The sequence below is a fragment of the Equus quagga genome, chromosome 6, assembly GCF_021613505.1.
Source record: "Equus quagga isolate Etosha38 chromosome 6, UCLA_HA_Equagga_1.0, whole genome shotgun sequence".
Classification (NCBI taxonomy): Eukaryota; Metazoa; Chordata; class Mammalia; order Perissodactyla; family Equidae; genus Equus; species Equus quagga.
In genome coordinates, this window is record NC_060272.1 from 107,336,247 (window position 1) to 107,361,141 (window position 24,895).

The window sequence follows — 24,895 nt, forward strand, 5'->3', positions numbered from 1 at the left end:
AAAATTCTATCTAGTAGATTGCTGTAATTTACTTATAATTTTTCTATTGTTGAATATTTAGTTTGTTTCTAATTTTTGATATTTTAGATAAGGCTGCAAAGAACATCTTTGTACATAAAGCTTTCACTATTTCATGGGATTCTTTCTTTAGGATACATTTTCAGAAGTACCGTTATTAGGTCTGAGAGTATAACCATTGTAACATTCCGGATACTATTACCAAGTTGTTGAAAGGATTGTACCAGTTTGTACTCCAACCTCATAAATAATCGGAAACTTTGAATTTTTCTGAAATGGTTCTGTTACTGGCAAAAGTCTTTACGAGAAGTAATACATATTTTAACTTCCTCTTAATGCTTTAAAGAAGTACTTCTCAAACTGTAATGTGGGCAAAAATTACCCCTAGATCTTGTTAAAATGTAGAACCTGATGCAGCACACTTGGGGCGGAGCCTAAAACCTTGTTTTTCTAACAAGCTCCTAAGTTGTTCTGTTGATGCTGATCTGATCCCACTGTGAGGACTAAAGCTTGAAGCTTAAGCTGAGGTAGAGAAGGAAGTAGGAAAGCCTTCCCTGAGTGTTGAAAATGAAGCAAGTTTGAAAAAAACTCACTTAAAAAATGTTCTAAAGAAAATAATCTCCCAAAATTGTCTATATTAGATAAAAGTTCAGGAAAAGGATGCAATCTTGTTATTGATAGTAATGAAAGCCAGAAAAGAAAAAAAAAAAAAAACCCAGAGGGCAGGGGAGTAAAACTAGAGATAATGCCTGTGGTTTTGACTAAAAAACCCAGCTTGGAGAGTTCCTCTTTGTAAGGAGTGTGTTGAGGCTTGATGCCTCATATTAAAATTAATGTTGAAGATAGTCTTTTATCTAGATAAGCAACATTTTCAGTTTTCTCATTCAAATGCATAGGTCTCTTTGGTATCACAGATTTCTCTGTAGAAATTTCACATAGTATACAGATACATCTAAGAATATCCTTTCCGAGTTAAACAGATGTTCATCAACACCTTTATTTTTCATTAAGCCAATTTTAAAGATTACTGCTATTCTAAACAAATTCAAATTTCTTAACAGATATTTGTATATTTACTCAAGGCATACAACCCACATACACTCAAGGCATTGGCTAATTTAATCATCTATTCAATGTCCTGAAAAATAAACCATAAAATTACATTAAAAATTATTTTAAGTTTATGTCATTGGATGTCACAATTTATTTATACATTATGATCATTAACATAATAGAGGAAGTTTATTTTTTGTCCCTTCATGATGAGAGTGTTAGAACAGTGGAATAAAAGAATTCTGGACATACTATTTGACCTTTCTGTTTCTCCACTCAATTCAAAAAGTATTTATTAAGAGAGTATTTGTTGTTCTAGGCTTTGTGAGAACTACAAAACTATAAGATAAAATTGTTATCTTTCAATTGTTTCCGAATTGCTTAACCTGTGAAATAATTACTACATAATCTTGTTCAGAGAGAAACTTGGCAAACAAGTCACTGTGACAGTCCACCTTTTGGTATTCTGCAAGTTGTTTTAGGTTGATTTGTTTTTGAAGCATTAGAGATTGCAAGGTGAAAAAAATTGAGTGCCACTATTTTCTAGCCATTTTTCATCGACCACACAGATGTTAAATTGTTCACTCAAGAAATGGCTGTCCCCAGATACTCCATGTTTTATAAGTAGACATACCACCATGTTGCAATGGTGAGAACAGATTCCCCTACAAAGTAATATTTCTCAGCCTGTAACTTACGCCTCTTTTTAATAAACAAAATTCACACACACACACCCCCATCCAGTGAGGCTTTAATATTAACCCCCTTGCCCTCATTGACAATAGTCAGTCTAGAAAGTGTTGGGCTAAGCATGGTATGAGGACAGTTGTCATTCTTCAGTAGCCAAGTGGCCTGGCTCCCTAGGGATTAAGTAATAAGATCCAGTATTTCAAACATGTGAAGAAATCTAAGTAACTGCATCTGAACCTAATTTCAAAGACCATGTCAACATTAAGAGTCAAACCCTTGAAAAGTAGGGTTAATTTGCTGGTGTTGGCATTGATGGCTTAGAGTTGCATGTAGAGTTCATTCCTGGAAATGATCTTGGAAAATAAATGAAGGCAAGGATACTTTTGCTCTATTTTTTAATTCGGTCAATGATTCTGTGGAAGGTTTTGCTTCTTTCTTGATGCTTTTAATTATTTTGTGGCTCCTCTTCCAAGTACTCCTAATTTTTGCCTTATAGATCTGGACCTACATAGGCAGAGGTGCTGGGGACCCTTGTGCTGAGGCAGGCAATGTGCTGAATGGTGAAGGAAAGGCTGAAGGGCTTTGTCAGAGTAGGTTCTAGGGAAGAAATTTTGGAGCTGAAAATTTGGAGAATTTTCGGCTCTCTTTAGATAAACTGGGTGGATGCTGAACCCTCAAGCCTTTTGAGGGCTGCTAAATGAACAGGGTTTCACTCTAACTATATGCCACAGCTGCAGATCTCCATCACAGCAGAAATACCCAGAGGTGTTGCTGCCTATGCAAAGCCCCACAAATTAAATATGAGTGTTCATGAGTGCCTTTTCATGCCTGCTGGATTCCTATACCTTATGGGGCAAGAGGTGGTGAGGACAGTTTCTCAATTCTAGTCCCATATTGTGAATCTCACCTCAATTTGAGAATGGGTTTGTCAGCATCATGTAGAATTGTGTTTCAGCTCTAGTTGTGCATTGCGATCCGCTGGGAAACTCTTTAAAAACACCAGTGCATGGGCTCCTCCCCAGACCATTGAATCAGAGTACCTGGGGGTCGGGGCTTCAGCAGTGGTATTTTTAAAAGCTCGCCAAGTGATTCTCTTATGCAACCACTCATAGAAACCTTTAATTTAGAGTAATGGTTCTCAAACTCAGCTGCACATTAGCATCACTGGGTGAATTTTTAAATATCCTGATACCCAGGCTGCACCTCAGACCAATTAAGTCAGAATCTGTGGGGGTGAGGCCTAGGCATCAGCATTTTTTAACACTCCCCAGATGATCAAAATGTGCGGCCAAGTTTGGGAACCATTGGAGAACATCCCTCTTCTCCATCTAAACTCATTCATACCGAATACAAATGTGCTCCTTTCTCTGAGTGAATTATGTCAGTGCTTCTCAAAAATAAATGTCCATATGATTACCTTGGAATCTTGTTAAAGTGCAGATTCTGCTCAGCAGGGATGGTGCTGAGATTCTGCCTTTTCAACAAAATCCCAGCTGATGCTGATGCTGCTGGTTAAGGGACCATACTTTGAAAATGTAAATGGCCATCTGGATGAAACTTCAATTAACAAAATTAAAAAATGGAATATAGGATTTCATATGGAGATCCACACTTTAAAATAGTTAATTATAGATAATTAGCCTGTACTTAAAATTCTGGTAATAGATGCTATTTTATTTGGGCAGCTTAATAAAACAATGAAGGAAAATGTGTAGTCCCAGATAATACTGCAATGTCTCAGATAGAACACTTGTCAGGCAGAGTTTAAAAAAGATTTAAGCTTTGGGTAGCTCACTGTACTAAAGCAGTGGTTTCAAGTTTTTAGGAGTGGTAGAACTTTTTTTTTTTTAATTTATCTGCAAAACCCCTTACATAAAGCAGACATAATAATTATACTAATTTTGTAAGGCTGTTTAAAATTTTTTGTTTCAGGGGAAGATATGTCACTGTTTCTAGAAACTGTGAACCGTTTCCATACAACCTCTTACCCCTCTGAGCACAGACTGAAATCCTGTGATTCAGTGTACAGAGAATACCAGAAATCTATTCTGAGGAATTCAATTAGATTTAAGCTGAGTGTAAATATGAAATCTTTATTTATATGATATGACTTGTGGCCATAAGGTTAATTTAGTCATTCATGATTTATTAAAAAAAGAACAAACTTTCATTGTTGGCTTATTATGAGTCAGCCATATTTCTAGGCAATGGAAATAATAGTGGGAAGATATATTCAAAATTAACAGAAGAAATAATTTTTTATCCCCAAATTGAAATATATGGGATTATGAAAAACTTCAGAAAAATTGCACAAAAGCAAAATTCAGAAACTGTCACCTATAATTTAATCATCCAGAGACAACCCCTATTAACATCTTGTCATATATACTTATGGACTTTCTTTGCATATATATATATATATACATATACTATGCATACACATTTTCTTACCTTCTTTTGTTGTCCCTTCCTTCTTTTCTTCCTTTTTTTTTGTTAAGTGAGAGTATATCATATATGCTGTCCTGTAACCTGCAGTTTTTACTCAATCATGTGTCATGGACATCTTACCACACACAAACTTCAGATTTGCCTGACCCTAGTGCAGTGGTAGATGGTAGCTTGAGCGAGGGTGAGGGGATGAGTGTCTTTAGCTTCTCAATCTCTATCAGGCCTCCCAAAGCCACTTCGATAAAAATTTAGTTCAAGTAAAAACAGAGTGCTTGCTAGACAGTGTTGCTTCAATATAAGTTCCCTAGTGGGACCTGGCACCACCCTTCCAACTAGACTGTCCCTCTCAAACCCCTTCCACAGAGCCGTCACTGCCAATCCCAAAGGATGAACTTGACTAACTTGTGTGGGATTAGGTGAACAATTAAAAACTTTGTTTTACTGTTTCTCACATCTTGGTTTTCCTCTGGAGGCTTCTTTGTTGCCCTTCTTTCCACATATGTTAATAACTAAAATAACCAAAAGTGATTTTTCCCCCAACCCACTTATGTGGGCCAAACCCCTTCCCTCCAGTCCATTCATTGCCAAAGCTCACAAGAAAATGGGGGTGAATTAGGCTTGTTCTTCCCTGACCTCTTTGCCCAATCAACATCCTCCAAACCAGACTAAACATTCCAGGCAGTGATGTGGATACAAGAAGTTGCTTTTTTAAATCTTAAAGGAATACTGCAGTGTAAAGGGAATACATATTGAAATACTAGCTTATGTTTAAAAAAAATAAAAAGGTGGAAGAAAGACAGCAGTTTTCTCTTGGTCTTGGTAATTGCCCACATGCAACGAGGAGAATGAGAAACAGAAATGTAAATGCCATTTTTTTTTTTTTTTTTGAGGACGATTAGCCCTGAGCTAACAGCTGAAAATCCTCCTCTTTTTGCTGAGGAAGACTGGCCCTGAGCTGACATCCGTGCCCATCTTCCTCTACTTTATATGTGGGACACCTGCCACAGCATGGCTTGCCAAGCGGTGCCATGTCTGCACCCGGGATCTGAACTGGCAAACCCTGGGTCGCTGAAGCGGAACGTGCGCACTTAACCGCTGCGCCACTGGACCGGCCCCCCGTAAATGCCATTTTTAATAAATCTAGGAGATACCTATAATTGTGAACCACGAATATGAGGAGGGGCTGTGTAAGAGAAGAATCCTCATGGCTGCAGAACTCGGGCTTATTCAGCAGAAGACAGCTCTCCAAAGCATGAGGCACACCTTGATTTGAGAGGCAAAAACCTATTTGAAATAATAGGAATAGGATGGGCAAGCTGGCAGCAGAAGCTTCCCTGCACCCTACTACCTTCTGTAGTTCCACCTCTTCTATTTCTAAGTCACTGCCTCTAGTACCCTAACTCCAGTGATCTTTCAAACAAATCCCTACTGGACAAACCATTAATTCTTTTCTGTTGCCCTCATCCACCACATATCTTCACTTCTTTGCTTACCCAGCTAAAACTCCATGATTGACTATTGTAATCAGTTATTTGCACACTCTCCCAACTTACTTGCCCTTTTCTCACTTCCTGTTACTCACCTGGAAAAAACTCCAACCTCACTTCAACTGAACTTTCTCCATTCTGAGCTTTGACTGGCGCAGCTGAATATGGGTGGAGAAAAACCCACAACCCTGCTGCTGAGTCTCACTTCAAATTATTGAGGTCTCGTGGGCTCTTAACACTGCCTGGTAATCAAACTGCATTTCCTTGGTCTTTCATCCTCATGCCCTTCTAGATGACTTCTTCATGCCTTCACTTGTATCTTCAAACATCTCCACCCCCTCCTACCCAAATTCACTGTCAGCTGATGACTTTTCTCCCTATGCATAGAAAAAAAAATAGAATCAATTGGTAAATAGAAAAAATCACCTGTCAGTATTGTACCCATATAACCCGACTTTTCTTACTCTTTGGTAGCCATGGAGGTGCTCAGCTCAATGGAACCTGCTGTGAGGTGTGAAGTTGGCTGATGGCCTCCAGTTGACACACTTTTGGTTTTACTGCAGAGTTTATACTTATACTGAGAGCTCTCCCTTCTCTCTCTCCCTTTCCCTCCTCTTTGGGCTTTTCCTAGTCAATGACTGAGCATGGTGAGAGTCCTAGAGTTGGGTCATTTTTGTCCCACATACGATTCCTCCAACAAGCAATCTCTGCTTGAAGACTCCCTGTTGAGTAGGTCAAGACTTTTTCAGAGTGGCACTGCAATCTGAGTCTCTTCCTATTCAATCTTCTTTTTTTTCCTCTCATTTTTTGAAGCTTTTTGGAGATATAATTCACATACAATACATTTCACCCATTTACAGTGTATGATTCAATCATTTTTATTATATTCACAGAGTTGTGCAACCATCACCACAATCAATTTTAGAACATTTTCATTACCCAAAAAAAGAAACCCAGACTCTTTAGCTGTCCCTCTCCAGACCCCCCAACCCCCACAAACTTAGACAACCACTAATTTATTTTCTGTCTGTATAGATTTGTCCTTTGGATAATTCATATAAATGCAGTCATACAATATGTGGTCTTTTGTGACTAGCTTCTTTCACTGAGCATGCTTTCAAGGCTCATCCATGTTGCAGCATGTATCAGTACTACCTATTTATTGCTGAATAATGTTCCATTGTATAGATATACCATATTTTATTTGTTCACCCATCACTTGATAGCTATTTGGGTTGTTTCCACTTTTTGCCTATTATGAATAATATTGCTGTGAACATTTGTATACAAGTTTTTGTGAGGATATTTGTTTTCATTTCTCTTGGGTATATACCTAGGAGTGGAATTCTTGGTACATATGATAACTCTATGTTTAACCTTTCAAGGAGCTACACAATCCTCTTTTATTCCTTCTTTTCTTTCATGGGTCTTAGACATGCATCATGGTCTGAAGGCTCTTCCCACCTGCTCCTACTCTCTTTTTTCTCTATCCTTCACAAGCATTTCTCCTGATAAATCTCTCGCACGTCTGATTTCATCCTGGCAACTTCTTCTCATAGGACCCAAACTTACACATCCTGGATGAATGCTCTATCCTCCCATGTAAGGCCAGACTTTTCATTTATGATCTAGATCCTATCTCCTCTTCCTATTCAAAGACATTGCTCAAGCAATTCCCTTTCTCCTTCCCTCATCATGAATTGTTACCTTTCTATTGAACCATTCCATTGGACCATACATGCTGTTATTTCTCACAATTAATTGTTTAATTAATTAAACAATTCTACTCTTGGCCCTACTTCCCCTTCCAGTGCTTTCCACATTTGTCTCTTCTTTTTTAATAAAAACTCCCCCTAATAGTTGTCTAGCCAGCCCTAGTGGTCTAGTGGTTCAGATTTGGTGCTCTTACCACTGTAGCCCGGGTTTGTTTCCTGGGACAGGGAACCACACCACCCTTCTGTTGGTGTCATACTGTGGCAGCTGCATGTTGTTGTGATGCTGAAAGCTATGCCACTGGTATTTCAAATACCAGCAGTGTCACCCATGGTGGACAGCTTTCAGCGGAGCTTCCAGACTAGAAGGACTAGCCAGAAGGAAGTGGCCACCCACTTCTGAAAAAATTGGCCATGAAAACGCTATGAGTTTGTCTGATACAGTGCTGGAAGATGAGAGGATGGCTTTAAAGGACAAGGCAGGGTTCCATTCTGCTGTACACTGGGTTGGTAGGAGTCAGAATCCACGCAGCAACCCTAATAACAAAAAATAGTTGTCTATACTCACCATCCTCAATACCTCTGCCCATTCTCTGTTCAATCTATTAGATCAGGATTTTGCCCCACTAGCCTATACCTGTTTTTTTCAGGGTCATCAGCAGTGACCTCCAGAGTGTTAAATACAATAGATACTTCTCAGTCCATATCTTACTTGATCTAGCGATATTTGATGCAGTTAGCATTTCTTTAAAATACTTTATTTGGCTTCCAGATCACCAGACTCTACTGATTTTTCTTCTATCTTATTAGTTCCTCCTTATCAATCTCTTTTGCTGGTTCCTTCTAATGTCTTCAAACTCTGAACATTGGAGTATTCCACATCTGTGTCCTTGGACCTCTTCTCTTTTCTATCTACATCTACATTCATTCTCTTGGCGATTTTACCTAATCTCATGGTTTTAAATGTAATATATATGCTGATGACTGCCAAATTTATATCTCCAGCTCAGACATCTCTCCTAAACTTCAGTCTAATATATTTAACTGCTTATGTGACTTTCCTCTTGCATACCTAGTAAGGTTTTCATACTTAACATATCCAAACTGACCTCTTAAACTTGCTTCTTACCCAGTCTTCTTCATCTCAAAGATAACTCTTTTTTTACAGTACTTCTTGGAGTCATCTTTGACTACTTTCTTTCTTTCACACACTAGATCCAGTCCATTACAAATCTGTTAACTCTATCTTCAGAATGTATTCAGAATCCTGTAGCTTCTCACTACTTCCAAGGCTACCATCCTGGTCCAATCCAAACCATTTCTTACCTGCCTATTGCAATAGGCTCCTTATTGGTCTCCTTATTTATACTTTTGGCCCCTGCAGTCTATTCTCAACACAAGATCCAGAGTGATTTGATTAAAGTGGAAGTTGCACACCAACTATCAAAAGAGCTCTTTGAGACCAGATAATAGATAATATTAAGGAATTATTGTTAATTTTTTGTGGTGTGATAATGGCATGGTAGTTATGTTTTTAATACGTTCTTATTAGTTAGAAATGCATACTAAAGTATTTACAGGAAAAAATCACATGATCTGAGGCTTGCAAAAAATGTGGGGGGAAGTACAAAAAACAAGATTGGCAAAATGTTGATAGTTCTGAAGGTGAGTGAGGGGCTTAGGAGAGTTTAGTATCCTATTCTCAACACTAGAAGAGAGTAGAGAAATACCTTCAAAGTTCTCAAGGGAAAGAAAGTACAACCAAGAAAATTATGTGTAACCAAACTTGTTTAAGTATAGAGGAAACAGAAAAGTATCTTTGAACATCCACTAATTAGAGACTGGTTCTCCTGAATCCTTCTTGAAGAAACTACTAAAGAATGAACTGAGAGGTAACAGAGAAACAGTACAAAATGACTGATGAATGTTGAATCTCTTTTATTGTAGGACTAACAATTAAGTAAATGTGGAGGTTGTAGCTACAGAATATAATGTAAATTTTTAAAGGAAACAACGTAAGTTAGGAAAACAGTCCCAATACTACCCATTTTTTAACCTCAAATGGCATCTACTTTAGCAAGAACATCCTTTGTGGGGAGACAGAGCTAACTTCAAATAGCAACTTTAATACTTAGTGGTTCTGTTATTTTGGGCCAGTTAACTTCACTGAATTTCATCTTTTGTCTGTAAAATAGAGATAATAATACTTACCTAATAGAATGTGCAGCAAAATAATGAAAAGTTCATTCATTCAGTAGATATTTATTGGCACTTACCAAGTAGTAGGCCCTGTCCTAGGTGCTAGGGATACAGTATGAAAAAAAACACACATGGAACTCACCTTCTCATTGAGGGAGGACCAACAAATAAATAAGTGAAATATGTCGTATATGAAATGGTAGTAAGTGCTATGGAGAAAAACAAATCAGGGAACTCAAGTAGGGAGTGCTGGGGGCTGGGAGATATTGCAATGTCAATTGCGTCACAGCTGAAGGAGGTGATGGTGTAAGCCAAGTGGATATAGGAAAGTGGGGAAGGAGCCCAGGGAAGGTCATTGCCCTGATTCCTGTCTGCAGCTGTAGTTACTGTTGAATCTCTTGTAATGACTCACATTGGCTTCCCTAAAGCAGCAACTCTGACTTCTACTACTTCAGACCAAGTTCTTCTAGTGGGGTACCTCCCTGGTTGCACTCTATAACCGAGCCACAAACAGCACTGCCTGGGACTCTGTTTCTTACAAAGGCCCTTGATAAACAACTATTTTATTTGTCATTCTCTTAATTATAGCCCTTTCTCTCCATTCCGTTCCTGACTCTGACATAGGTGCTGGATGGCTGGGCTGGAGGGAAATCTTGAACACCATCCTGTGCTGAACTCAGTTATTACTCAACACACCTCTTGATACTGAGTCATTTTCTCCAGGCTAAACTTCTGCACCTCAAATTCTTCCCTTAAGGCAAGTTACTTCCATATCCAGACCTCTGCCCAGGAAGTTAAGTGGTGACTTGTTTCCTGATAGCTTATTAGCACAGAGGATTTGGTCACTAACCCTCACCTTGTTCTGCCATTGCTCTTATTCATTAATTCACTTATACAACAATATTTATTTAGCACCCACTACATGTCAAACTTTAATTCATAATGGATATGCAGTGGGGAATGAAACATATATGGTTCCTGCCTTCATTGTCTACAAGGGTGTCTTTGGGTTCTTATGCAAAAGATTCTTCCTACACTAACCCTACCAGACAAGAGATAGGTACATTTCTTGGGCTGCATCATCTTTGCAAGCTGTGTAACTTGTAGAATGTGGTATTTGAACTTGATGTTTGTATCTAATTGATGATCTCTATGATCTGTAAGTTTCTTCGGCATCAATATTTTGTAATTTTAGAATTTGTTTGATTTGTAGTAAGTGTATTCAATGCTATTTGATTTAAATTCATTGCATTGTAACTTAATGTAACCTTAATAAAACTAGGGGCTCCTATATGGTCTATGCATTATACAGTAACTGCATTCAAATAAACACAAGTTTAATAGCCAAGAGCAATTGAAGAGGAAATTTGAGATTTTCTTCTAAGGGCATGAAAGTGGATCCAATTTATAACATAAAGAAAATGTTTTAAAATTCTCTTTTGCTGACCATCTCTTATTTCCCTGTACATACTGCAGCAACTTGAAATAAAGATCTCTTCTTTTTGTTCATCCCTCAAGTCGGGTACTACATCTGGGTGTCATGTATCTTTCATCTTCCCCCTACTCCCTCTCTTCTCTGCATCACTTTATTATGAAAGTAAACCTAAGCTCTTTGGCTTATTTCTTTTCTTTTCACTTCACTCATTATGTGGATTCCCTACAATAGTGGTTCTTAAACTTTAATACGCATCAGAATCACCTGGAACTCTTTTTAAAATACAAGTGGCTGGGCCTCACCTCCAGAATTTGATACAAGAGATCTGAGTTGGGGCTCAAGAATTTCTAACAAGTTCCCAGACAGTACTGATACTGCTGGCCCAGGGATCACATTTTGAGAACCTCTGCTCCACAACATAGGAGCATGTGGGAGCTGTTCCAGCAAATAAGAATCTATCCCTGGGTAGAAAGGCCTTTGTTATACATTGTGCATAAATAATGTTACCTGATTCCTTAAGAATTTAATGAATCATCTTCCATCACCATATTTAACCTTCTGTAGGTAGGGATGTGTATTCAGTAGACTCTGCTATAAGATGGGAAGAATAAAGGAAATAATATTTATTGCTTGGTTGCCTATTCAGGAGACAATAGAATGTGGTTGGCTCTGAAGCCAGGCCCTCTGGGGTTCAGTCCTAGCCCTGCAGGATTTCCGGAAGACTCTGGGAAAGTTATTCTTTTGTGCCTTGGTTTCTTACTTTTGAAGTGAAGATAATTAAAGTAAACACCTCATAGAATTGTTGTGAGGCTCAAATAATTTAATACATAAAAAGCCCATGAAGAATGACTGGTATGGTGTTCGTACTCCAGCGTTACCTATTATTATTATCAGGAGTTTGTTCAGTGTTTTCTATATATTACCTCATTATAACTTAAAATAAGTCCTAAAAGATAAGCACCTCTGTTATTCCTCCTGTGGAGACTAGGAAACAGAAGTTCAGGAAGGTTGAATAACAGAAGTTCAGAAAGGTCCACCAGCTAGTAAAAATCTCTGGTCTTTGTATTTCACCAGCATTTTCCCAAAGGAGTTATTTTCTACCATAAGAAAAATGGTCCAGGGAAGCCAATTTCAAAAGTATATTGGAATCTGATTAATTGCTTGCTTGATCAAGATGCTTGGTGAATTTTATAATAGAATGTTATTATGTCTACTTTAAAACGTATTAAAGACAAATAATGAAGTCCAGGATAGGTAAAATAGTGGCTGTATAACACACTAGTGAGTATATAACATTTGCAGAGTGCCTGTCACTTAAGAGGTGTTTAATAAATATTTGTTGAACTATTGGAATGAATGTGATTTGGAATTAAAATTACCTAAAATTAAAGATTCATAATATCCAGAGTTAGTGAGATTATAGAGAAATGAACATTGGTATATTACTATGAAATTTTTGAAAGTCAGTTTGGCAGTAACCACCAAATTTTAAATATATATTTCTTTTGGCCCAGAGAGTCTAAGTGTCTATCCTAAGAAATACTTTTTTGCCCATGAAATGTATGTAAAAGGACGGTCAAATTTAGCACTGTTTTTAATTGTGAAAATTATAAACCTAAATGTTCATGAATGGGGGATTATTTAATAAATTATGACTGACCTATTTTAATGAACACTGTATAAGAGTTAAAAAGGAAGAGAAAGCAATACATATTGAAATGAAAGATCTCCAGGATGTGAAAAAATGGTAACAGAAAAAAAAGCATAAAATTATCCATTTTGTTTGCAGAGCTCAAAACTAAATCTATAGGAAATATGTAGGAAAATGCTTAGAAAAATGTCTGGAAAAAAATATACACCATATATTATATATCAGATGGTTATCAATGGTTTCATCTGGGAAGTGAAGAGGGCTGGGAAAAGAGGATCGAGAGGAACTTCTACTTTGTATACTTTATAGTCTATATTATTTGGATTTCCACAAGTAGTATGTGTTAATGTTTACCTGGGTGATCAAAAAAGAAAAAAGTAACTTGCTCAACAAATATACTTAAAAGCTCTTTAATAAGGATAATAGATGCTAAAATGTACAAGATAAGCTTTGACAAGTTTTAAAACATGTCTATTCCAGTAATTAGCTATTTTTAAAAATTTCCAAAGTTATCATTCTTACTGAAAACTTTATTACTTGTAATGCTGTTGGTTCCCAGAACATTTCCTGTGAGTAGTAAAAGAGCTGAATTGGCATCTGAGTGGATAGCACACAATACTAAAATTCTTGTAGCATTATCATACCCAGCCAAAAGAGTTTGCCTTAGGTCTATTACATCATTTTATGCTTGATCTGTAACAGACGAAGCTGACAGAAAAAACCCCAAACAACCAAAATAAAAAAAAGCACCATTAGACAAAAGGAGAAAGCAAACAAACAGTATTTTTTTTTTCTCTCTCAAAATGAATGGTTATATCAATGTTCAGTGGGAGACTATTAGGTATGGATGAGAGAAGAGAAAGTTATTCTCACGGCTTTTCTCAGTTTCAGTTTGAGGAATGTAGGGTGGTATATTAGATTCCTAGATTGCTGTGACATAATATCACAAAATTGTGGCTTAAAACAACAGAAATTTATTCTTTCACAGTTTTAGAGTCTAGAAGTCTGAAATCAAGGTGTTGGCAGTGCCATTATCCCTCCAAAGCTTCTATGGGAGATTCCTTCCTTGCCTCCTCCAGCTTCTGGTAGCCCCAGGTGTTCCTTGGCCATAGATCCATCCCTCCAGTCTCTTCCTCTGTGTCACAGAGCTGTTTTCTCCCTTTGTCTTCTTCTCTTCTCATATGGACACTAGTCATATTGGATTAGGGCCCACCCTAATGACCTCATCTTAACTTGATTACATCTGTAATGACCCTGTTTCCAAATAAGGTCACATTCACAGGTACTGGTGGTTAGGACTTCAACATATCTTTTGGGAGGACACAATTCAACTCATAATTAATGGGTTGAAGTCTGATCAGTCATTAATAACAGTTATTTAAAATGTATGACTTTTGCATTAGACTTTGATTCAGTGGGCTTTAAAACACTTCATAGCCATTCAATTATAAGAATCTCAACAATAGTCCAGAATGACATAGGTGTCTTTTTTTAAGAAAGCAAATTTCAGGTAAACAAATTCAGGCATAGGTCACTGTGATGGATCTTAAGTCTAGAAGAGAACTGAGAGGACAGAAACGTGGATAAAGACCATCCTATAGAAGGTGCTCTCTCAGCACCAGCTGCCTCTGCTGGGAGGAAAACACTGGCTTTCCTTCTGACCAACTCTCATGATGTAGGCACAAAGAGGTGCAGCCTCAAAACCTTAGAGAAGGCATCAAGGGGAGAAAAGGGTCTAGTTAAGGACAAATTATATACATTGGGAGTATGGAGCCAGATAGGAGTAGAAGTTAAAATCGAAAACTGTTTCATGCAACATTTTCTGATCCAGTTATGTATTTCATAGGTAAACTGAAATACACAGTATTTAAACACACCATTACCATGCTCTAATATCAAATCAGATTTTCCTTTGGTCAGTAGTGTAGCTAGAGTGGAGTGGCCACAGCAATTACTGTAGCTACAGCCCAGGAGATTCACAAAATTATTAAGTTACAGAGAAAGTAGAGTGAAGCAAATGAGAAAAGAAAACTGAACAGTGGTGAGGGGAGTGATGGTTGGGAGGAGGAGCTGAGGGTGAGGAAAATTTCTCTGTAGGAAATATCCACTATACTCAAAGATAGCTTGTTTTCTGCTAACCTATGGGTTCTGTGTAATGTCTTAGATTGTGACTACTACTTATCCTTGGCTTTATGACTGAAGATAGACTTCCAAAATTTGTGAATAAATTGGATTTTTAAAAGACAGACATTTTCCCTGTTGTAATTTGAGAGTATTTTTCCTTTTATTTTTCTTTTCTTCTTATCAGTATATTATTATAGCTGTCTTACTCCAGGTTATTTCATTGCAAGTACTCTGACACTTACTAGATCTAGCTTAAGTAAAAAGGAGAAATATGTCATAAGGAAGTATTTTCAAGATACCAAATACAGGAAGTTTCTTTGGGCCTTATAAGGAAGAGGAAAGTGAAAAGCTATGAGGACTCATACCTGGCATGTTCTCTCTCTTCTCTTCAGTCTGTGTCATTCTCTTCTCCCACAGCAAATCAGCTTTCTGTGCAACCCCATATACACGAATAAAGATGGCAACCTCATAATGGCAGCCTAAACTTTAGATGGGTAACTACATTTTAGGTGAATAAGAAAAGTCTGAGCAATCAGACTTTGATTCCTGGGTCCAACTTCCCCAGAAGGTAGACCCTGAATGGCCCAGCTTGAGTCAGTGACAATTCATGGTACAATCAAGGGGTGTGGAGGCAAGGTCAGAGACTATTATGTAGGGGCTAGAGTGTGGCCACTGGGTGAAGAGGACAGTTCTCAGAGAAAGGGGGAAGAGTCTTTAATCTAAATAAGGACTCAGGAATTAATGCTCTATAATGAACAATTATGCCAAGGAAATTTCTATTTTTAAGAGTGAATCTTGGTATGAATCCTTTTACAAAGATAAATATTTTTAGTCAATTGGTAGTTAAACCTCTGTTTTAAGTTAAAATTTTTTTGTATAGTAGAGCCTAATTATAATTGACATTTTGCATATTTTTCCAAATAATTATCCTCACCTGAAGGAGGGTATTAAATCCTGGCTTACAGAGGGGGAAGTTGGTTTGGTTTTCAAGCACCAAAGTTAAACTTATCTGGTTATCTCAAGGGAAGGAGGGACCCGTTTGCCAGGAACACCTTTTTCTTTGAGACTATAAGGAAGAGTTAGAGGATTGATGTAGAGATAGAGATATGCTGAAATGCAGAGGAGGTTTGGGAAAATGTTTTTTGCTATATCCAACCAAACGTTGAAAACAGTAGTCCTAAAATAACTGAATGATTCAAAGTAAAGAACACTGCTTACTTGTCTGTCTGTAATGTCATCTTCCTGCCTTTGCCTTTGGCTTATATTTCTAGACCTGGGATAAATCAGCCTCTCTCCATTGCTACTTCCTTTCTAACTTCAGAAAAGTACATCTTCCCTATGTTGAAAGGAAACAAACTAACTCTCAGATCTCTCCCCAAGCCCTTTACATGAGCCTGTTTCCCCTTCAGGGTCTTTCCTATATCTTTCTTTGCTCTTACATTTGTGCTCTTCTTAAGAATGTTTTCATCATTTCATCATTTAATGATGTAGTGGTTTATTTTTTTTTAATCCAAATGCAGGTCTTTGCATTTATCTGTATTACAACTCAGCCCTTATCATTCCAACCCACACAGTTATGTGTAATGCAATAAATTGTGACAAATGCTTCAGGATTACTAAGAAAATCCAACACATTTCTTATACCTCCCAGCTTGGTGATATCTGTAAATTATCCCTACCACAACCATAGTAGGCATTTAATAACTGTGCTAAGGGTTTAAAAATACTTTTTTGTTTAATCTTCAAAACAACTCTTGGGGCTGGCCTGGTGGCATAGTGGTTAAGTTCATGTGCTTCGCTTGGGCGGCTCGGGGTTCATGGGTTCGGATCCCGTGGATGGACTTACACACCAAGCATCAAGCCATGTTTTGGCAGTGTCCCACATACAAAATAGAGGAAGATTGGCACAGATGTTAGCTCAGTGACAATCTTCCTCAAGCAGAAAGAGGAAGATTGGCAACAGATGTTAGCTCAGGGCCAGTCTTCCTCACCAAAAACAAAGAAACAAACAAAACCCCCAACTCTTCAAGGAAGATATTATTATTCCCATTGTACCGATGAGGAAATGGAAACTTAGGAAATCTAAATGACTTCCTTGGTGAAAGCTGTGATTCAAACCTGGGTCAGCCAGACTCTCAAGTTTAAGTTCTCAAACCCTTAGCTGTGGATTTTCAACCTTGGCTTGGCAGCTAAACTACCTACCAATTTTAAAAAGAGGTAGAAGCCAAGGCCTCATCTCACATGTACTGTCACAGTCTTGTTGCAGGCACAGGTTTGGGGAGTGGCAGTCAAGAACCACTACTGCCATGTTGTACTACAGTGGAAGGACAGAATCTTGCCATGTGCCACTACACACTGCCCCATGGTTGGCAATTAGCTGCTGATTTTTACTTTTAGATATGGCCACACAATCAGTTTTGAATCTAAATATGTTACTATCCAACCCACATTTCTTGTTTCTCCATATTGTGTGAAAGAATGGGTCAAATTTCTTGGAATTCTCTTTTATCATTATCAAACAATAGGGGATACTTTCTCAAATGTTTGCCCTGGAAACAAATTTCTAGATATCACATAAAGAGCTAAAAAATTCTCTACATAGTGAAAAAAAGCCGGGGTTGTATTGGCTTAAAAACCTTAGTGAGGAGAGAGGCTTTCATTCTCTGAATGACACTAAGCAAGTCACTTCATCTCTCTGTGTGGGTAGATTGATTTCTCAATTCTGTAAGCCTATGAGTAATATATTTCCCTTGTCTACCCTGTCTTCCATATCCAAACCACTAATATAAAAAAGAATCCCTCCCCCTTAGCAAAAACCCCTCAATATTTACTATTTCCAAATAGCTTTCCCTGCAAACAGGCAGTAGATAGTAAGATACCATGCCTGGCTGAATAAACACATCATTGCGAAATAGAGAAACATCACTTACTACAATGAATGTATCTGCACTGTTTCAGAGTTCTAACACAGGCATTTCTTTTTCCTCACAAAAGAGAATATTTTTATTTCCACAGTTCAGATGCATTTCATTTTAAGCCTGATGTTAAGGCCACCTTCAGCACTTTATCTTCTTTGTGTGGGTCTGTGTTCTGATTTCTACTCTAGTCACAGTTTTCGTTTCCAGGAAAAGGGAACTCTCATGGTGGTTGCTGCTTGTAATTTCAGTCTCAATATTCTAAGCAGATTTTAGATTTGCCATTGAGTCACAATTCCTATCTCTAATTTCTTTTTAGAAATTAAAAGAAGGACTCTCCAGCATATTTTGCCTGTAAGATAGCAGCCATAGGAATGCAATTTCCCTGTAAATCCCTGCCTCTTATGAGAAAAGAGGGCTCTAGTTATTTACTTTAAAGAAGTCAGTGTTAATTCAAGTCACTTCCTATTCTGCTATCATTTGCTCAAAGACGTTTTGCAATGGGTCTTATGTAAGAAGAAATGGAGGGGTTGCTTTGGTGAGGTTTATTTAAATAAACCATTAAATACAAGCTAGACCTGAATCGCAGCATCATTCGTGTATGGAGAAACAGGGGCTATAACTGCATGTTTTTTCAAATTGACAGAAAGAGGACTAAAAATAAGTGAAAAAGGTCTTCAGAAGCAGGTCACAGGCTACTCCTTTGGCCTCACCTCTTACCACTCCCCCTTCCTTCACTGTCCTCCAGGCACAGTGACCTCTTTCCTGGTCCTTGAACTTGCCAAGCACATTGCCTTCTCAGGGTCTTTACCTTTGCTAGTCCCTCTGCTTGAAACTCTTTTCCCAGATAGTCACAGGACTGGCTCATTCTCATCCTTCAGATCTCTGCTCAAATGTAGGTTACTCTGGGAGGTCTTTCCTGGCAACCCGGACTAAAATAGCACACCGCCTCCTCACTTTCTACTCCTTTACTTTGTATTATTTTTCTTAGAGGCAATTATACACTGGCACATTATACATTCAAGGCATTTTCACTGCTTTATCAAAATACAAGCTCCAGTAGGACGAGTAGGCGAGTTGAGTTCACATAGCATCCTTGGGGTCCTACAGCCTGGCATCTAGTAGGTGCTCTGTAAACGCTTGCTGAATGAACGAATGAGGCTCTTTGGGGAGTTGTTTCTCATTCACCGGGCCTTGTTGCCAATCTGCAGGCAGCTGGGAGCCTCATCCCTCTCGCCCCTTTCCAGCAGAGGTGACGGATTGGAGTCAGGCGCTCGGGATTGCACTGGCACGGAGCGGCGCGTGTAAGGGCGTTGCTCCAACTCTTGGCGCAACTTCTCCTCGGCCTAGGGGCCTGGACTGGGGAAAGACAGGTTTGCCGCACCCGGAACGTGGAAGCGAAAGCAGCAAAGAGACGACAGTAGGCAGCAGGGGAAAGCCTCGGCGCGGTGCCGGGCCGCGCGCAGGGGGCGCCTTCCTGGCCGGGCCGACTCATTCCCAGCCGCCTCCACGGCGAGCGGCGGCCACTCATAGCCCCATCTGGGTAGGGCCGGACCCACAGCGGGCCCCGAGCTCCCGACAGGACCGGGGGCCCTGCTAGCTCGCGCCACCTCATCTTCCCCACCCACTCACGCCCAGGGGCTGCCCGACAAATCTCCGCGCGCGACCACAGGCTTCCCGAGAGGCCACGGTCCTGCGTGCCACGCCCCCGTCAGCCCCGCGGCGCGCACCCGGAGGACCACCGCGGGGCGGAGCGGCGCACGCGCGCACGCTCAGTCGGGGGACGCGCGCCAGCTCTCGCCCCGCCCCCGCCCTGCTCGGAGGCGGCCTCAGTCAGCCGTGAGCCGGCCGCCCGACAGGAGGCCAACTGGGAGGCAGGGACACAAACAGGGCGTCTGACCCAGTGCCGCTTGCGGCGCCGAGAAGACACTGTGGCTAGGGAGAGGGTGGAGACGACGACTGTGACGGGCTTCCCGGCTGCCCGAAGTGGGAGTGGTGTGGGCTAAGAGGAAGAGGAACAGAAGGGGGCAGCAGGGGCTGCCGCTAACGGCCTCCCTGGGCGCTGACCGGCTGGGCCGGCGCCCGGCTCGCTCGGGAGTTCGCGTCGCCGCCGCCGCTCGGCGCCTGGGCCCGGTCTTGCGGCGCGCGTCGAGGCGGAGAGCTGCTGCCTCCGCACAGCGAGAGAGGCCTGGTCCTCGCCGCCGAGGGATGTGAGTGGGAGCCGAACCCGCGCGGGAGGGCCCCGGAGGGCCCAGGCTGGCGGACGCTCGGAACCGTGTCCGCTCGGGGGGCGTCGCAGATCTTGGCGGGCCGGAGGCACTGAGTAGGAGCAGCCCCTGCGGGCTTGGGGGCGCGTCCTCGTCGCCCGATCCGCGCAGCGAGTGAGTGTTGTTGCTGCCTGGCCTCTGAGTGGGGGGCAGCAGTTGTTTCTCCTCCTCCCTCCCACCTCCTGACCCCCGCTTTCCCCCAGCTAGTGGTAGTAAACTTCTCAGCAAGACCATCTTCCTCTTTAAGAGGAAACCGACAACGGAGTGTCTTGCTGTTGATATTTGCATCCATGTGTCCCTGATATTCCCCCACCCCCTTTCCTTATCCCTCTTTAAAATAGTGTAGACATCTCAACAGCCTAGAAAAGAGCATCCATTTCCCCTGGATTCCTGCGGCCCTAACTGCTACTTCTTTTTTTTAGGTTTCAGAAGCAGGCAAGGAAACAAGATGTGAACTGTTTCTCTCCCGCAGTAACAGAGGCCCTTCCTCCCCTTCCCGCGGCGGTGGGTATGCGTTCCTGGCTGCTGTCCTTTATCGCTGCAGTAGAGGAGAGGGTGTCTAGCTGTGAGTGTGTGCGTAGGAAGGTTGGAAGCGTATGTCGACAGGCAGGGCTCATTCTCTTTTGAAAATGGCAGTGCTGAACTTTTAATGTTGGTCTGGGAGGGTATTTGGAGGTGTTTAATTTGTTGTTGCTCTTAGACCCTTTAAGAAACATTCATCATTGCCTTCTCTGCTGATTGTTATGGCTTTGCAGAGGAAACGCTGTCGGTTACCCTTTCTTCTCAAGCAGCTGGAGATTCTTAATCTTCCAAAGAGGAACATGTTCAAGTAATGAGAAATACCTATTGAGCGGCCTAACCTTAGCTGTTCTTGCTGGAGTTTCTGCTCCCACAATGAATGCTTCCCGGATAGTTTTATCTGCCTAAGTTTGCTGTGTCAGTTGAATTCACCCAGTTTTCTTTCCGGTGGTTATTAATCTGTCAAGAGAAACTCCTTTTCTCTGAATGAAAGGGTAGAAGCGGCTGAGTATGTCATAGAGGGGAGGAGAAATGTGGAAAAGGAAACCAGAAGTGGGAATAAAAGAGATGACGATTGCTTTTGGTTTCATAATAGGTTTGTACAAGTGAGTTGTTGGGCTACTGCAAATATTCTGATATAACACCCAGCAGATGTGAAGATGAATAACCAACCTTTGGCCTCCCTTTCCCCACCCACTTCACCTTTTACCACTTCAAATGTGAGAATTGCTTGCTTGTGTGTGCACATATCTGTTAGTGTGTAACATATCTGTAAACTAGATGTGTTCAACACTTGCCTTAGTAGTACGTGTATTTACCTGTACAGGAAAGCTGCAGTACTTGCTGACTAGATAAGCACACAATGCTTTTTATTTTCCTCTAACAGAATGTCCTGTGTTTGGAGGTTATAGCTTGTTTTAGGGACCGGTTAAGGAAAAGCTTATTTCATTTACTGGTTTTTCCTGGTGATTTGAGACAGGTGTCTTATGTATAGGAAGGCAACACGATTATCTTTTCTCTACTTCACCTGGCTATTGCTGAAAGATGAGATGCTTTTGAGGCAGAATAGGAAAGAGCATTGGCTTTGGAGTCAGATCTGGGTTTGAATCCTGGTGTTCCTACCACTTAATAGTTGTATTATTTAAAATCTCTTTGAGCCTCCCTTTTCTTATAAGATTCTTGTGAGGGTTGAATAAGATTGTACATGCAAAGCAGTACATTGTTTGCCTACTTTAGTCTTGGCTACTATCATGGCTGGGCAGGCATAGGAGATTCAAAGGGGGGCAGAATGACTCTGCATAAGGTGATCTGCCAGTGACCAGTGTTTCCTCCTTTTTAGTGTAAGGGGAAAAAGGACTTTTAGGCCTTGAACTGGTTAAGGGGTCTTGTAGCCTTTTTATGGAAAGGTTTGACTTATCTCTCTCTCCTTAACACTCCCCCTCCCCTTGTGCTGCCCTACCAACTATTGTGCTGCCCTCTTGTGGTTAACTGTGCCAATAAGGACTTTCTTTTGCTCCTCCCCAGTTACGTTTCCCTCCCCCCCCCTTTTTAGGACCCTTCCCTTTGCTCCCAGTTTCCCAAACTGTGTGCTGAGGTGCCCCAGAGCACCAGTGAACTGAGGATTGAACTGTTATTTTGAGGTAGTTCACAGTTTCAACATTAGATTGACACATTCCTTTCTACAATGTCATGTCTTTGCAAAGCTGTATTTTTAGAGGTTGTTTTGATAAAAAGTAACTACTGCATGAAAATCAACATGATATAGGAAATGAGAAAGTGATGTCCGATTGATTCCAAGGTTTGAGAAGTTGTACAATGCCCAACAGGCACTAAGTTGTAAGGACATTAACATTTAAGTGGTTTGAGCCCACCTACTTAAGTATTTCTTTTGGCCTCGGGATGCCATGAAAAAATTACTAAGACTAAGGACTCCCTAAATGGAGAAAGTTTGGGAACCTCTGCCTTAGCTTTTGGTTGGTTTTTCTGATAAAAATTTTTTTAATGGAAAAACTGCATTTTTAAATGTTGGTCACTAATTGATCATCCTCCCCACCAAAATTATTGATAAAATTATTGATACAAACCGGCTGATCATGGCTTAATATATTTCCTCTCCTATTTAAGATCTTTGTAGCTTCTCCCTAGTTCTTTCATTTTAAAACTAATCCTTATTGCTTATTTGTCATTCTGGTCACTTCCTGGTTTTCTCAGTACTGGTCTTTTACTAGTATTTTTGAGCATCTCCTTAAACTCAACATGCTCCAAATGAAAATCATCATTTTTATACCCCTTTGTAATTTCCTTCTCTCCTGGTCATATAGGCTTTAAATTAGGCATCGTCTTTAAACTACCTCTTTCATTTACCTCTTATATTAATCCATTCAAGATGTCCTATCCATATTTGTTTTGTCTCTCGTATCTCTGCTTACCCCACTTTGTCACCTGAATACCTGGACTCATTTCCTCAGCCTAGAATATTGAAAGTCATGTCAACCTCTCACAATCCAGCATCCTTCCTTCTCTTTATCCTCAATAGAAATGTTACTCTAATACTCCTTATTGTGGCATTCTCTTGCCCCCAAATTTTCAGTGGCTTCCCATTTTCTACCTACTAAAGTTAACTTCCTTTTCCTGGCTTTCAAGATACGCTATCATCAATCCTTACCTCATTTATTCACTCTTTTGTCTAAGGACCCTCAACAAGCATTCTCTTCTGTAGTCTTGCAAGCTGCTTCCCATACTTTCTAATAACAGCTATGCTTATTCTATCTTTTAACTTTCACTCATGCTTTCCTTCCTTCTTCCACCAAGCCCAATTCTATACCCTGTTGCACTACTCAGTAATTGTGGACTAACTGAGCAGGGCCTCAGTCTCCTCATCTGAAAAATGAGAATTGTAGTACTTTTTCCATAGAGTTGTAGTGAGAGTTAAGGGAGTTAATACCTGAAAAGCCCTCCAGACCAGCACCCTGGGACATTAAGCATTCTTAAGTGTTAGCTGTTATTATTGTAATTATTTGTTGTCACTGTGATTATTACTGCTTTAGTATAATCATGTACTGCACAACAATGTTTCAGTCAACAAGGGACTGCATATACAACTGTGGTCCTATAAGATTAGTACCATATAGCCTAGGCGTGTAGTAGGCTGTACCATCTAGGTTTGTGTAAATACTGTAGGGGAGGAAGAAATTCTCCTTTACCCTTCTAGGTTCTTCTGACTGATCTAAGAATTAAATTGACATGAGACAGATTAATAAGAGAAAAATAAAAGTTTAATAACATGTATACATGGGAGAAACCCAGGAAAATTTGAGTAATTCACCAAAATGGCTGAAGTGCTCACCTAAAATAACAGCCTCAGCTAATGACATAAGAAGATGTTGAGGGTAGGGAGAGTGAGGGACTTCAAAGAGAAGGAAGGCAATTCTCAGGTAGGTGAGAAGGAGTAAACATTTGGAAAACAAATGTCTCTGGCCACACGGAGGGGAGCCCAATAAACAGGCTTTTCTGGGTTCCTCCCTACCACCTAGTTTGTGTTATGCTAAGGTGATAGCTCGCTTCCTGAGACAGATTTTTTAAATCTGAATTCTTTTAGGCAGTTAAGGGGGCAGTAACAAGAAAAACTTTTTGAGTCTTTTGTTTCTTAAAAATAATCAGCCTAAAATAATCCTCACGTTAAAGAGACAAATTTTAGGGGGGAGGGCAAATTTTATTCCCCTTTAGTATGCTCTGTGATATTTGCACAACGATGAAATTGCCTAAGTATGTATTTCTCAGAACACATCCCCATTGTTAAGCGATGCATGACTGTACTACTATACTCCTGGTGAAACTGTTTCTCACTAAATATTGCTTTTTTCCTCTTTATATTTCTGTAGTTCTTTTAGTCTTGAATAGCTTCACCTAGTTTAATTATTTACCCTGCTTTGGTTGTTTGATAGTTATTTTCCCAGTGTTAGCCTTCTTTTCAAGTTGATTGGATATGCTTTGTGGAACAATACCTAGATTAAAAACACACACAAACACACACACACACACACACACACACGGTGCTGAGCACATGGGGAGCATTCAGTAAATGCTGTGTATTAAAAAGGAACTTTAGTCAGTCACCAAACAAATATTTATTAATACCTACAATGTAAAAGGTATTTTACTATGTCCAAAAGAGATGCAGAAAAATATAAAATAGATTCCTTTCTCTGAGAACTTAAAATGTACTTGGGGAAATAAGATAAATAGTAAAAGTTTTAGGTATTTGAGACCATTTAGAGCTGAAGTGCGCAGATAAGGCTCCCGAGAGGCTTTAGAATCAAAACTGGGCAGGATTTGATTTTGCATAAGAGGTAAGAACTTGTGTAGGAGGTAAACAAA

At 40.0% G+C, this 24,895-nt stretch overlaps 1 protein-coding gene across 1 annotated transcript in view; it reads left to right on the forward strand.

The window, feature by feature from the left end:
- Positions 1 to 19,586: 19,586 nt before the first annotated feature.
- Positions 19,587 to 24,895, forward strand: part of JAK2 (Janus kinase 2) — a 140,172-nt gene continuing 134,863 nt past the window's right edge. The window contains exons 1-2 of the mRNA XM_046664544.1: positions 19,587 to 20,113; positions 20,422 to 20,503. The gene's annotated coding sequence lies outside the window, so the exon portion shown is untranslated. The remainder of the gene's footprint in view (positions 20,114 to 20,421; positions 20,504 to 24,895) is intronic.